Genomic DNA, 15,711 nt, shown 5'->3' with positions numbered 1-15,711 from the left:
AACCATTCCTCTAACCATTTTCACACTACTGAAAATATCATAGCCCTTTTCTCCTGAAGTTATCAACACTGCTATGTAGTGGGTCTGTGACAGAAAAATATTTTAAATATCCAGTTTTTAGAAGTAAGTTTGATTTTATGAGTTTATTATTTTTTTCTTAAAAATATTGTAAATTATTAAGCTATGAGAATACTTTTTGGGTGCAAAGTAAAAATAACAAAAGAAAAAAAAAATGAATGTGCATGGCGCTGCTGCTTACATTAACACACAAATGCGTCAGCACACGCATGTGTCGTTTACATGAAGCAAGCACATGAATCGTGATATTCTCCACAATGGCGGCGTCGCCAGGAGGAGGAGAAGAAATGTTTTTTAAAAAGTTAATTTTGTTTGCTTTGGTTGAACCCCTGATGTCACATGGACTATTTTATGGATGTCCTTGCTACTTTTCTGGACACAGGAACATTTAAAGGGATAGTTCACTTTCAAATAAATTTTTCATATGTTTTAGCTTACCTCAAGAACATCCAAGATGTAGGTGTCTTTGTTTCCTCAGTAGTTTCCATTTTGATATTTTTAGGTCAAACCGTTCTTGTCTGTGACTCATATAATGGAGGTCTATGGTCACCACCTCAAAGAGCATGCACAGAGGAGTCCAAATTAAACAATTACCCATCGTAAGTACACCTTGATGACCTAAGACACGAAACGAGCGGTTTGTGTAAGAAAACGAACAGTATTTATATCGTTTTTACCTCTTGTACACAACCACGTCCAACTGATCTGAGGGTGCGTGTGCGAGACATTTTACTCTGTTCGGTCAAAAAATGGGTTGGAACACTTAACTTTAAACTCTCAAAAAAACATAACATTAATGCATTTAACTTTAAAATGTACTAAAGTTTCTTTCAGGGGGCATGCCACCAGACCCCCTTAAAGGGACCAAGATCCACGCCACATAATCTCACAAAATTATGTGAGAAAAAAAGAAACTGATTAGAGTAGGGTCTTGTAAGCAGATGGTCTTGTTCCAAATGAATGGGTCAGTTCCCGAGCTGTCTTTTCTGTCTTTGTCTTAAACCATCTTCTAATCCAATGCCTGCATGGATTTAGCCAGAGCTTTATTCACTCTCTCACTGTCTGCTATGCGTCACAGGATGATCCGTCCACCTATGCTCTAATTAGGGTCTGAGAATTAGAGGAGCATGTAGTTGGCTCACAATGTCTTCAGCATCACTAAGAATAATGTACTCTGTCTATCAAAGGCATAGTGTGAGTAGCACTCCAATACATCATGTAATAGCACCTCAGACAAGCTGAGTTTTAGCTTCTGACTTAAGATGCTTCTTGGTCCTTATCCTTATCTCCTTATGCTGTCTAATAAAGGCAAAATGCCGGAAAACATAACATCAGAAAATAAATATTGCACTCTGTCAACTATATGAGATCCCTTTGCATGCTGCTTGGCATCCTGTTCAAGTATGAAGGTCTCGGAGTTTAATATAATTTCCACTATTATTGGTGAGTTTTAAGGAATGGGCTACACAATAATTACTTCCCTTTCCTGTCCAAAAAAATGCAAATTGTGCAAATGTTAATTAAAATTTTTGTCTTCTGTTTCGTCTGTCATACAGGTAATGATTCTCCTCATGTCTCTGCTGGTAAAGCACATTAATAAATATCTAGTTTTATATTTTAAATATCAATTTTTTTTTCTCATGTAAGTGATATGAGATACAGCCAACTATGGTGACCCATACTCAGAATTCATGCTCTGAATTTAACCCATCCAGCAGTGGGCAGCCATTTATGCTGTGGCGCCCAGGGAGCAGCTGGGGGTTCGGTGCCTTGCTCAAGGGCACCTTAATCGTGGTATTGCCGACCCGAGACTCAAACCCACAACCTTAGGGTTAGGAGTCATACTCTTTAACCACTAGGCCACAACGATGTAAGTGTATGGTATTAAGATTCAAATTTAATTAACAAACATACAAAACAAGAAGTGAGAAATTCAGAAATTTGTGGCCACCAAAATGTGGTCTGATTGTCACAGTGTCTGGGTTGGTTTCCCTGGGTTTCCACTAGATGTCCTCCTTTCCCACGGTGACTGTCCCTTTATGAACTGTCTGTTCCCTTATTTGGTCACCTTCCTCCTTGTTTGGGTTAATTGATTAGTCCCCACCTGTCTCCAGTTCCCTCATTACCTTCTGTGTATTTATACCCGGTCTGTCTGAGTATGTGTCACGGAGTCCTTGTTTAATGTCCTATGATTATTCATGTCCGTCGCTTCTTGCCTTGCCTTGCCTTGCCTTGCCTTGCCTTGCCTTGCCTTGCCTTGCCTTGCCTTGCCTTCGTGTCTTGTTTATGTTTGATTTGGATATTCTGGTTTTGACCCTGCCTGGACTGTTTACCCCTTTGGACCGTGTCTTGTTTATGTTGGATTTGGATATTCTGGTTTTGACCCTGCCTGGACTGTTTACCCCTTTGGATTACCCTTTAAATAAATGACTTGCCTGCAATTGGTTACCTCTCCTGTGTTTCCTGTAATGCCGATCGTGACAGAAGGACTCCGTCACAGTAGGAACCAGCGGTATGTCATTTTTCCGTTCCCCAGCCAAGATGGCGGTGCGGCGAACCAAGTACCTTCGGTTGATCGCCCTCCGCCAAGAGGGCAATGAAGTGGGTGCCCTGGCTCAGGTGTTCTGGTCCCTGACAGGTGCCAGTGAACTCTCCAGAGTCGAGTCAGGTGCCAGTGAACTCTCCAGAGTCAGGGCTAGTCACCGCTGATCCTCCAGAGTCAAGGCTAGTCACCGCTGATCCTCCAGAGTCAGGGCTAGTCACCGCTGATCCTCCAGAGTCAGGGCTAGTCACCGCTGATCCTCCAGAGTCAGGGCTAGTCACCGCTGATCCTCCAGAGTCAGGGCTAGTCACCGCAGATTCTCCAGAGTCAGGGCTAGTCACCGCTGATCCTCCAGAGTCAGGGCTGGTCACCGCTGATCCTCCAGAGTCAGGGCTGGTCACCGCTGATCCTCCAGAGTCAGGGCTGGTCACCGCTGATCCTCCAGAGTCAGGGCTGGTCACCGCTGATCCTCCAGAGTCAGGGCTGGTCACCGCTGATCCTCCAGAGTCAGGGCTAGTCACCGCTGATCCTCCAGAGACTAGGCTGGTCACCGGTGATCTTCAAGGACTGAGTCAAGTCACCGGTGATCTTCAAGGACTGAGTCAAGTCACCGGTGATCTTCAAGGACTGAGTCAAGTCACCGGTGATCTTCAAGGAATGAGTCAAGTCACCGGTGATCTTTATGAACAAAGGCAAGTCACCGGTGATCTTCATGAACAAAGGCAAGTCACCATTGATCTTCATGAGCAAATACAAGTCACCAATGATCTTCATGAGCAGTGTTAGGCCAGCACCAATCTTCTGGAATCCAGTAATCCTGGACACCAGGGGATTACCAGAGTTTCGTCGTCCCGTTGGTCCAGCCGCACGGAGGTCTGCTCCGCCTTGGGGGGCTCTGGTCCTGACCACATGGCTGTGGTGGTCTTCTGCTCCGCCCTGGGGGCCTTCCGCCCTGACCACACGGTTGTGGGGGTCTTCCGCTCCGTCCTGAAGGACTCTGACTTCGTCCACAAGGACGTGGTGGTCTTCGGCTCCGCCCTGGGGGGCTTCCGTCCTGACCACACGGTTGTGGTGGTCTTCTGCTCCGCCTTGGGGGCCTCTCGTCCTGACCACATGGCTGTGGTGGTTTTCTGCTCCGCCCTGGGGGACTTTCGCCCTGACCACACTGTTGTGGTGGTCTTCTGCTCCGCCCTGGGGGGCGCTTGCCCTGACTACACGGTTGTGGTGGTCTTCTGCTCCGCCCTGGGGGGCTTCATGTTGTTTTTTCCTTTTGTTTTTGTGTTGATTTCTGTCCCTGTTCCTTTCTGGTAATCTGGCCCTCCGTCCCTCCCCCTGGACCTCCTCCGATCCTCCTCCCTCCTGGTCTCCCTGTTTTGTGTTTACACTTCTGGTGTCTGTTTCCCATGTTTCCTTTCTGGCCCTCTGTCCCTCCCCCTGAGCCTCCACCTGTCCGCCTCCCTCCTGGTCTCTGTTTTGTGTCATGTTGTGGAGCGTCTGGGAGCCGCTCCGTAGAGGGAGGGTACTGTCACAGTGTCTGGGTTGTGTTCCCTGGGTTTCCACTAGATGTCCTCCTTTCCCATGGTGTCTGTCACTTTATGAACTGTCTGTTCCCTTATTTGGTCACCTTCCTCCTTGTTTGGGTTAATTGATTAGTCCCCACCTGTCTCCAGTTCCCTCATTACCTTCTGTGTATTTATACCCGGTCTGTCTGAGTATGTGTCACGGAGTCCTTGTTTAATGTCCTATGATTATTCATGTCCGTCAATTCAGTCTTGCCCTTGCCTTGTCTTCGTGTCTTGTTTATGTATGTTTGGATATTCTGGTTTTGACCCTTCTTGGACTGTTTACCCCTGTGGATTACCCTTTAATAAAAGAATTACCTGCAATTGATTCCCTCTCCGTGTTTGCTGTAACACCGAACGTGACACTGATCATGTTTTTTTTTTGTTTTTTTTTTGTGCAAATGAATGGAATACATGTAAATATAGTAAAATGTGTTAAGAAGTGCTTTATTTAGATATGTTTATTATTAGCTGAAATTAATCAAACTAGACTATATTAAATATTTAAAGGGGTTATTGGATGCCCATTTTGCACAAGTTGATATAATTATTTTGGGTCTTAAAGAAAAGTCTTTTACATAGTTTGGTTAAAATTTCTAAATTTCTCAAATTTCTTTACCCTGTCAAAAACAGCTCTGTCTACAGCACGCTGTTTTATTGCATTCCGCTTTACATTTGCATTAACTTCAACTGCTCAATGTCAGGAGTAGTGTTGCACTGTGCACCGATACTTCAAAAGTATTGCGATTCTCGGAAATTAAAAAATTCTATCATCGTTTACTCACCCTCAAGTTGTTCCAAACCTGTATGAGTTTCTTTGTTCTGCTGAACACAAAGGAAGATATTTGGAAGAATGTTTGTAACCAAACAGATCTCGGTCCCCATTGACTACCATAGTATATATTTGTTCCTACTATGGAAGTCAATGTGGACCGAGATATGTTTGATTCTGTCATTCTTCCAAATATCTTCCTTAAGAGATAAGTGAACGGCCCCTAAGAGCTGCGGTCTTTTACAGTACTTCAGATATGCCGTGGAGAGTCGCAGAAAGTGACCGAATTCAAGAACATTATTGTGGCATCTCTCAAGCAACGAATAAACACCGCTAACTTGGAGAATGCAGTGAAAACTCCTCTTCTCGCGTCTGTCCTAGACCCTCGGCACAAACATCTCAGGTTCCTCGACGAAAACATGAGAACATTTTCCTTGATGCGAGTGGTGCGTCACCAACGATGAAGAGGATGCAATGCCCACTCGTCGGAAAAAGCTGAGCCAGTTCTTCAGCGATGATTAAAGAGAGTCCAGCCGAGACGAGTGAGAACAATTCTTGCTGGAGCCATGTATTCCACCAGATGAGGATCCCATTCAGTGGTGAAACGAAAACACGAAGCGCTTCACAAAACATATTCGCTTAGCACACCGTTATTTGTGAGTCCCGCCAACATCTGTGCCAAGGAGCCGACTTTCCCCCGATCATGTTTACATGCCTGTATTTCTTAACAAGAACATGTAAAACATGTATTTTTTTTGTTGCTTTTAATCTGTACTTTTGTTTGTTTGCACGCATTGTTAAAGGTTTTCAGCTACAAAACACGATGGGTGATGTTCAAGCTTATTCTTTGTAATCTTGTTCAAAATGATGGAAACAATAAATGTTGCTGAAAAATAACGTCTGTCTCATTAAACTTAATTTAAATAAACGAATATTCGAATATTCGTTTTTTGTGAGCTCAAATATTCGAATGTGATATTTGCGGAAAACGCCCATCCCTAGTATCTGACACTAAGTGTTGGCAATGGAAATGTGTACTTGTTACTAAAAATATATGATATATTTAACTTAATCCCCCCCCCTTCCCCGGTCCCCAAAGACCACACCACCACAAATAGAATCTAATTCTGTGGGAAACACTGGTATGTATGAATATATATTATCCAAAGGCAGGTTTGAAAATAGATCTTTTTTTATGTAATTTTTTTAAACAGCAGTATTCAAGCCTCATCACATTCTCAGCTGATATTACTCATCCTGCACAACAAAAACAGGAGTACTCCTGCATCTGAAGCAGAAGAGAGCTGCAAGTATTAGGGAAAGCATGTGTCTGTGAAAACTGCAGAAAAACAGCATTTGCTAAGGCCAAGTCTGGGAGAGAAATAGCTCCAATGGGATTAGAGGATGGGTGAAGAGTAGACATGTGCCAGTATTTGGTAATGCGATGTATCACAGTAATGAATATGCACAATATTGTTATCGTGGGCACTTCTAAATACCGTGAATAATTATACATTACAAATTAATTCAGAATTTGGGATGTATTTTAAGAATACTTTTCCCATCAACTGGTCAAAATGCACAAATACAGCCGTTACCCTTTAAACCCCATAAACAAAGCAGCTGCAATACTTTCTAAAATTTATTTAAATGAATTTAAATAGCCATTCAGGTTTGTGGATTTGCCATGGTGTTCATCACAGTGCCAAATCCTTAAATATTTAGACTTAACAGGCTATTTATTTTAAAACATTTTTTGTCATTTTAATTTTGACTACAACATGTCCTAGATATTGTTTGAAAGTGTTTTGATTCTATATTGTCCATTCACACTTTACATTAGGGCTTCATTAGTTAACATTAGTTAATTCATTAGTTAACATAAACTACCAATGAAACATTCTTCTGAACATTCATCAATCTAAGGCATTCCAATATTTAATAACATGTAAAAATTGTAACTATGTTATTTAATGAGCTAACATAAACTAAGACTAACTTCTGTAACAAATGTAGCTATTGCTCATTGTGAATAATAATGCATTAACTAAGGTTAACTAATGAGGTCTTATTGTAAAGTGATACCTATAGGTCTTTATAGTTCTTTTGCACTTTAATCTGTGTAAAACATGTAACTTTTTATATTTTTCTGTATTGCTTTATTGTATTTAAATATTCATTTATTTTTGTTATAAGAAAAATGTTATTAAACCTGTTATACTGTATTATGGCTTTTTTAAACCTAAATTTCAATATCGTGATAATACCATATATGCCTGGATTAAACTTCAAAAGGCAGTGCTACAAAGTAAAAAAGTTGATTTTGAAATGTTAAAATTAAAAAATATATATTTTTTATAATAATAATAATAATAATAATAATAATAAAATAAATAAAACACATTTATCCTGTGGCACCTAAAAATAATAATTTGCCACCTACGTCTTTTTCTTATAGTAGCCAATTGGTCTGGAGCCCTGATACAGTGTTTTGAATCAGCTTTTTTGGGCAATAAGATAACTCTGAGACAAACTCTCTGGTTGACGTAGTTTCCACTATAAAGGCTGTTGAATTGTATGTTGAATAGATCTCTTAAAACACCTCCTGACAGCAGACTCCAAAAATAGCTGTGGGATTGCAAACTATTACATAAAAACAATGCAGTCCGAAGAAGTCATAGACACTCCTATATCCCATTCTCATCAGGGTTAAACTCTTCAGTGAGTTTTCCCTTGCAACATCCCATTTTAAAAATACACTGATCTTCCAGTGTGACTTGACATGGTCTTCAATCTACTGTAAAAGCGAAGGATTTAGCCTCAGTGAAGGATTAGTTCACATGAACAAATATGAAGTTGGTCATGCTCTTCACATTTGGAAATACACTTACGGACCACATAGACATGCTTGTGCCAAGAACGTTGTTATATTTGTTGAGCTGATATTAAGAGAGACCATATGCTGGTACCAGATATGCAAAGCTTGTCTCTCATCTTTCAACATATGAGACATGATCATTTGTGAGCTTTGTGAAGCATTTTTACCTAGTATATTCAAAAGAATACGTATAAGAATACATGAAAAGAGTGTTAAAGGCAATATAATTCTAAACAAAAACTGACACATTACTTTTTCCAAAAATTAAAGACACTGGAGTTTTGGTTTATGTGCAGGGTGTGTCTGCGGGCTCCAGTGAGGATTGTGGTGGGTGTGAACAGGGAGAAGGGTGTAGAAATGCAGTGGTTAGTCCAGCTGATGGACAGAATTATCTGTTGTAGTCTCTATTTTAAGCACCATGTACAGGGAGGTTGACATTCGAAATCAGAAATATGAGCTGCAGTGCACTGAAGCAAACAAATGGGGTTCATGCCCGTGGTGTCAATGAAAGTACTCTGGACTATGGTTCAACAATGAGTGTTCAGATTTGTGGTTGACAGATATATCACCAAGGTCAATATATCGGCCGATATTTGGCATTTTTTAAATATCAGCATCGGCCGATTTTCTGTTTGGCCGATGTATTTTGACAGCGAGCTGGACTTTGATTTTGATTTTGGATTTTGATTTTGATGGCGCTGAGAGTGGCAGCACCTGAGTGCGGACAGTGCTCACACTCTCTCTCTTGTTCGTCATCGTTGTTAACAGTTCTGTCTAAAATGGATAGAAGTCTGTCTAATAATCAGATAGAATGGTTAAACAAAGGAATTGATAAATAAATAATTTTATATTATGCCTATGCCTATAGAAAGGTAAAAATAATAATACTTTCTCGTTTGCCATCAGCATTAAGCAAATACGCATATATAATTTAAACAAATCTTTGAATGACTAATGAACATTTAATTTCACAAACCTTGCGAACTTAGTCAAATTCAGCTGTGAGATCTTGTGAAGTGTGCATTTTTATCCAGCATGATCATGTGGGATGGTCAGTCCATGTGAACTGAATGCTTTAAACTTAAACTTTAAACTCGTGATTTCAAATTATTCTACACTTTAAGTAGGGTTGTAATGATATACTGGTATGGCGATATACCGCGATATAAATATGTACGATTATCATACCGTGTACATTTGCTTATCTACGGTATTGAGAGAAAATAACAAACACAGAATCTCACCTGCGCCTAGGCAACAACTTTCAACCTAAGGGGCCGTTCACATATCGCGCCTAAAACACGTGGAAAACGTTAGACGAGCTGCTTTCTGATTTTTTCCTAAAGCCTTCTGGCACTTGCGCTCTTGAGGCGTCTGCCATTGCTAAGCAACAATGACCCGCTCTCTCCATGAAGACGCGGACATTTCAGCAATGGATAAATGAATTTGCAGCACTAAAAATTGCTTGCAGTAGCTCTGCTACTTGATTTATTTAAAAATGGCAATCCATATAAAGCTATGATCAGCTGTTCCTTCATCTTGGCTGAGCTTTCAACGTTGTTACGGGAAAGGTGAGGAAGCTACATGACCTGCAGTGCGCTTGCGGCATTATGAAAAGTTGAGATGTTTTTAACTCGATGCGGAGCAGAGGCGCCTGGATAAAACGAGGCGCGTTTGCTACATTTGAAATAACGAACTTGAGCGCGCAAAGGACGCGATATGTGAACGGCCCCTAACTGTTCTCTTGCTACACCCACACGTACAGCGGAGACAACATCAGAGACAGAGGCCGTTATCTCTAATCTTTATCCCACGTCAAAATATGAGTTAAAATTGGTACTAGTAGGCCTATGGGAATACTTTTTGTATAGAAAAGACGAATGCTTATTTGTCCTTGAAGGTAGACACATTTTGTTTGTTTGGCTTTGTCTGTGTTCTTTTCATTTAAAATTAGAGGCATCCACTGCATTTCAATCATGACCCAAGCAAAAATGCTGCATACATGTAACATGAGCAGTTTTTAATCTAAATTAGATTGTATAATTTCGAAATTCTGAAGCAAAAACAGAATGGTATGACTTGAGTTTTGTGAAACTATACATAAAAATATCTGCATGAAACGGCAGACGAGTTGAATGAGACGCAGATTCACTTTCTGCCAGCAGGTGGCGCTTAAAGCCTTTCCTTGGTTTCTGCTGTAAACCAAACAGCGCGGCCCTTTTTGAATTTCAAATTTCTTAAATACTGTTAATAATAATTTAAAAAAATTATATCTGCTTTATATCGGTTATTGGCCCCCCTGCTTTCCAAGATATCGGTATCGGCTGTCAAAAAACACATCAGTCAACCACAAGTTCAGAGCTCATGGAATTTAATCTTGCATAGCCAGACTTTTCACTACTGGCATAAGGTTGTTGGAACAAAGCATATTATTCTGGCCAAGAAAGAGACTTACCAACATGCAAAGTGACCAACCACAATTCATTTTATTTTTACATAATTTAGGGTGGAGCTAATCTGACATTGATGACAAAAATCACAGTCTCCTCATGGTTGTACACAGATTTTAAAATGGTTTAGAAGCACTTGTGCTATATATACTGTGTGTGTGCGTGTGTGTGTGTGTGTGTGTGTGTGTGTGTGTGTGTACCGTATACACTGAAAAACAAATGTTCCATTTAAAACAATTTAGGGTAAGATATTTATTTTTCATTGGCTCAAAAGAGAGAAAGCCACAAATATTACATATATAGCCACAAGCCTCATGTGGGTCTAAGCACAAAAGGCTTGTGTAGACAATACTAAATACACAGTTACTGGCCATGTCTCTTTTTAAAGTGTCTCTGTATTAAAACTATATTCACTGAATGTAATAATAAAAAAAATTGAGAATGTAATCGAGAGCTTGCGAATCGAATCATGGTATCTGAATTGATACCAAGCCCTATATTATACTACTATACATTCCAAACTATAGCCAAACAATATATCTTCTCTAAAATGTTTTATTTTAACAATAAATTCAATTAGAATAATAATTGGTTTGTTACCAATCAAATTAAATCAGTATCAACAAAAGTCATTATTGCACTGCAGAGGTGGCACAGCGATTCATTCAGGCATTCATTCAAAATAGTTCATTCATTCAGGAAATCTGCTGTGTTCTGCTCTGTGAGGCACAACAGTTCTGCTTTGGCTTTGTATAGGTAACTATTTTTGTTATTGAAATAGAACAAAAACTGACAATATTGTGTCTAAAATGTAAGCCACCTAATATAAACAACTTCTTCTTTATTGAACCATTGTATAAAATCTGCAGCAAAGAAACAACAATATAATGTATGCCTCCCACTAGATTGCAGTACACATAACTATTAACACAGAACCATCATTGGTAAATTCTACTAATGACTTCCATTTCAACATTTTAAGACTCCATCAGATTTAGAACCAAGCTCAACTCCACACTACTCAGAAAACAACAGTACTCTTCACAGGTTCTTGAACTACATTTTTTGTCATCTGAATGTCATTAGAGAAACATGCTTAGTGAAACTTAATCTTTAACTCAACAAATGTATCTAATTTGATAAAGTTTTTGTCCTTCGATTTATTGTTTCAATACTGTTTGACCTTCATGGCTGAATATACGAAACTCCAAACAGAGATAAGTGCAAGGACTGCCTGAATGGAATTTAGAAGTCCCTAACTAAATGTGCCTTGGCTTCAAATTGTGTGTTTTGTTGTACTGTGTGCACATTGTATTCTGATGCATTGTGTATATTAGTGGAAAACAATTAATTGTGGTGTGAGATCCAGCAGGAGTAAGAATTCCTAATAGAGCAAGAAAACAATTAGTGGCTAATTACGAGTCACCCACATGCAAAAGGAAAATGTATGCATCGGGGAAAATACTGAGACATGTTCAGAGCTTCACCTATGAATATAAAGGAAATTTAAAGGGTTAGTTAATCCCAAAATTTTAATTATGTCATTAATTACTCACCCTCATGTCATTCCAAACCCTTAAGACCTTTGTTCATGTTTGGAAAGCAAATTAAGATTTTTTGATGAACTCCGAGAGCTTTCTATTCTGACCCATTGACAACTACACACAACTACCACGTTCCCAGAAAGGTAGTAAGGACACTGTTTAAATAGCCATGGGTGTTGGCACCAATAGTCTTGTGGACAGCACGCCAACATAATGTCATTGCAATTTGGCAGTCCTGAGTTTGAATCCCCGCTCATGAACCTTTCCCAATCTAAATAAAGGCAAAAACTAATCTTAAAAGAAAAAATAGTCTGTGCGAAATCAGTGGTTCAACTTAAAAGGGATACTCCAGTCTATGGGACAGTCACAAGCCTCCTGGTTTCATCCAGAATATCTTAAATTGTGAATTATTTTTTTCTTTGCACCAAAAAAGTATTCTCCAAAAAAGTATTCTCGTAACTCCATAAAATTAAAAGGGTTATGAACTGCCTATTTTTTTTATTTTATTTTTTGTACTGTTCTCTGAGGTCCACTTATAATTTTATCAAGATTTCAACATCAAAATACTAATTTAGAAGTAATAGGCTATTTTCTGTCCTGTTTTTGAACATGCTCATCTTAACGCTTAACACTTGTGTATGTTCAACAGCCTATGTCCTTCACAGATGGATGCTACTGTGCTTTAGATTAAAACTGCATAAATAATCATATTTAAACTGAAACACTCCCTATCCCCTGGCCTATATAGTGCACGAAATGCCATTCATCACCATACAGAAAATACTAACTCTGTGAACAGGTGACCGATTACAGCAGCAGCTTCAGCATTTATTTACATATAGTGTAGGGGCAAAGTTCTTCAGATTCAAGAGACCATTTGATTGGACATAAAGTCTGTTGAGAAGCTGAAGTATAGAGTGACGTCATCAAAATCGTTGATCCATATTGGTGGAAGTGAGAGACCGTAAGTTTTGAATGCCTATATCTTATAGGGCTGTCACTTTTAGTTCGAAAATCGATTGCACAATCGATTGGACCAACCAAAAAAGTTTCGAAAATGAAAATAGGGAATCGATTTTAACCAAATATGTACACTATTAATTTTAAAATAATTAAACAATTAAAAAATATACATGTAACAAAATTCACAAAGAAGCAGAAAAAGAAAATAAAGAATTCCGAAAGTGCAGTATGCCTTGCTAAAGCTAGACAGAAAATACCAGCAATTTTACGCGCCTATAAGACCCAGTGACGTCGAAAGCAACCTCTTTTGCTGCGTTCACACCAAACGTGAATAGAGCATCTGGCGCGAATGATTTCAATGTAAAGACGTGTTTACGCGCGTCTGGAGGTCTCACGGCGCGGTAGATGCAAATTCACCTCATTCGCGCATCTAGTTACAGTAGATTCAGAGTTATGAAAAGGACCATTGCAAGCTGACAGCGATCAGCTTTTGTGCTCGAAAATTGGCAGTAATACCCCAACCTTGCGCAGCTGTACCTGAGTGTCCCTGGGACATCAGTGCAGTCGGAGCGCGTCTTCTCAACAGCTGGACATATAGTGAATTAAAAACGCTCTGTTCTGGACTCCAAAAGTGTTGATCGACTTGTTTTCCTGTCCAATAAATTTGAAATGGCCCTAGCCTTTTTGCGCATTTCATTATGCCTGCCTAGTGCCGCCTAGCCTAAGTGTCAGTTACGTTCAATAAAAAACACACATGGCGTGTTCTCAAGTCCATTTTAAAGTTTCATTTTTTTAAACATTTATTTGAAATGGATTGAATCATTATTTAAAATAATCTTGGAGATTTTTGAATTGCCTAAATCATAAATGCAGTCGGGTTGAAGTCTGCAGTGATGTTATTCTTTTGTTATGGCAGCCGTCCCCTCTACATACATATTTTTTCGAGAATGTAGCACTCCCGTTGCTGTTTGTTATTCTGCACGAAACTTCATGCCAATAAATAAGAAATATTGCTGACTTGTGCGTTTCCAGCGCTCTCTTTACGTCCATCCATTATTTGACATTGAAAAAGGAAACATCTTTTTTTTTAGACATGGAAAATTGATTTTACAATCGATTCAATGAACACTTATGTCTTAAAAATCGAAAACGATTTTTCACAAAAGTGACAGCCCTAATATCTTATGAATGTGAATTTTGTTATTGTTTTGGAGCACACTAGCTTATAGATAGCCTTAAAGGATTAGTTAATTTCTGAATTAAAATTTCCACATAGTTTTCTCACACCCATGTCATCCAAGATGTTCATGTCTTTCTTTCTTCAGTCGAAAAGAAATTAAGGTTTTTGAGAAAAACAATCCAGGGTTTTTCTCCATATAGTGGACTTCAGTGTGGTTCACTGGGTGGAAGGTCCAAACAGCAGCTTAATAGGGCTCTACACAATCCCAGAGGAGGAAGAAGGGTCTTTATTAGCAAACGATCTGTCATTTTAAAAAAAAATCAATTTATGTACTTTTTAACCTCAAATGCTTTTCTTGTCTAGCTGTGTATTCCGGTTCATGACAGTTAGGGTATGTCGAAAAACTCTAATCTCATTTTCTCCTCCAACTTCAAAATCATTCAAAATCGTTCTACATCGCTGTTTTAACATTTTTTGTAAAGGACATTCTTTGCATGTTGACTTTGTAAACACTGGGTCTGTACTTTTGCAGCAATGTAATACGATTTTGAAGTTGGAGGACAAAATGAGATGGGAGTTTTTCGACCTGCCCTAACTGTTTATAACACAACTGCACAGAGTAGGCATGCACATTGCAGAGCTAAACAAGACGAGCGTTTGAGATTAAAAAAAATGACTTTCATTCTTTTTTTAGAAAATGATTGTTTCGCCAGATAAGACCCCTTCTTCCTCAACTGGGATCGTGTAGAATGCTTTGAAGCTCCAATTTGGACCTTCCACCCAGTGAACCCCACTGGAGTCCACTATATAGAGAAAATCTGGAATGTTTTCCTTAAAAACCTTATTTCTTTTCGACTGAAGAAAGAAAGACATGAACATCTTGGATGACATGGGAGGAAATTATGAGGGAATTTTCATTGTGAACTAATCCTTTAAGGAGATATTCATACTACAAGCCAAAAAACTTTGATTTTAAATTTTCATCTATTAACAAAGTGTTCCAATACAGGGATCTTGTGTGTGTGAGCTAAAACTTAAACTCACTTCATAAACAGATATCAGGACTCCTACCCCTTTTTGTAGACAAAATTCTGATATTAGAATAGAACTACATGTTGTCTACGTAGCAAAATATCTATGGTAATACTTAAACTCTAAAATGACCATATAAACTATGATTTTAACAGCTTTACAGTTCAAATATAACAACTTTTGACAAACACAACAAATGTTATAAAATGATAAACATCATATTTCTACCTAATATGATTATGTATGATTGGTCTGTGTTTTCATTCAGTCTGTCTGCTTTTTTTGTTCAAATTCATTGCATAATATCAAAACTGAGACCAAGAATCTCATTGGATACTAATAAACATTTTGAGAAGATAGCGATGGGAATGCTCAACAACTGTTCAAGCTTTAAATAACCACAATCGCCCACTGCTTTAGCTATGTAATGGGGTCTGATTACATAAAAGGAAAGGGGGGCTATGGGTAAGATCCACAAAGCAGACTGTTGTTTTGTCAGAGAGGGGACACTGGCTAACATTTAAATGGCTTGTTGAGATATACAGTATTACCATCGCCAGAAGTTTCCGTTTCTGTGAGAATGCAATTCCAGTGGAGAGGAATTTGTTGCACCTGTGTTTACTTCTCATGAGGACTGACTTGAAAACCAAATACACAAAGTCGATTTCAGGTACTTAACTTGGAGGTAGAAAAGCTCAGCAAACATGTCA

At 39.0% G+C, this 15,711-nt stretch overlaps 1 protein-coding gene across 4 annotated transcripts in view; it reads right to left on the bottom strand.

Moving 5' to 3' along the window:
• Positions 1-15,711, bottom strand: part of cobl (cordon-bleu WH2 repeat protein) — a 128,646-nt gene that overhangs the window by 111,418 nt on the left and 1,517 nt on the right. The window lies entirely within an intron of this gene.

The sequence above is a fragment of the Carassius carassius genome, chromosome 15 (assembly GCF_963082965.1).
Source record: "Carassius carassius chromosome 15, fCarCar2.1, whole genome shotgun sequence".
NCBI lineage: Eukaryota > Metazoa > Chordata > Actinopteri > Cypriniformes > Cyprinidae > Carassius > Carassius carassius.
Note: the sequence above shows the minus strand (reverse complement) of the source record. Positions and strands in the feature narration are given on the sequence as shown.